The sequence below is a fragment of the Austrofundulus limnaeus genome, unplaced genomic scaffold (genome assembly GCF_001266775.1).
Source record: "Austrofundulus limnaeus strain Quisiro unplaced genomic scaffold, Austrofundulus_limnaeus-1.0 Scaffold1291, whole genome shotgun sequence".
Classification (NCBI taxonomy): Eukaryota; Metazoa; Chordata; class Actinopteri; order Cyprinodontiformes; family Rivulidae; genus Austrofundulus; species Austrofundulus limnaeus.
The window spans coordinates 64,146-64,399 of record NW_013953693.1 but is presented as its reverse complement, the minus strand read 5'-3'; positions in this window follow the sequence as shown (position 1 = coordinate 64,399).

Here is a 254-nt window from a genome sequence, read left to right as displayed (position 1 = left end):
CCCTGCCTCTGAGAAAGAGACCCTGCCTCTGAGAGAGAGACCCTGCCTCTGAGAAAGAGACCCTGCCTCTGAGAGAGAGACCCTGCCTCTAAGAAAGAGACCCTGCCTCTGAGAGAGAGAGAGAGACCCTGCCCTTGAGAGAGACCCTACCTCAGAGAGAGAGACCCTGCCTCTGAGAGAGAGACCCTGCCTCTGAGAAAGAGACCCTGCCTCTGAGAGAGAGACCCTGCCTCTGAGAAAGAGACCCTGCCTCT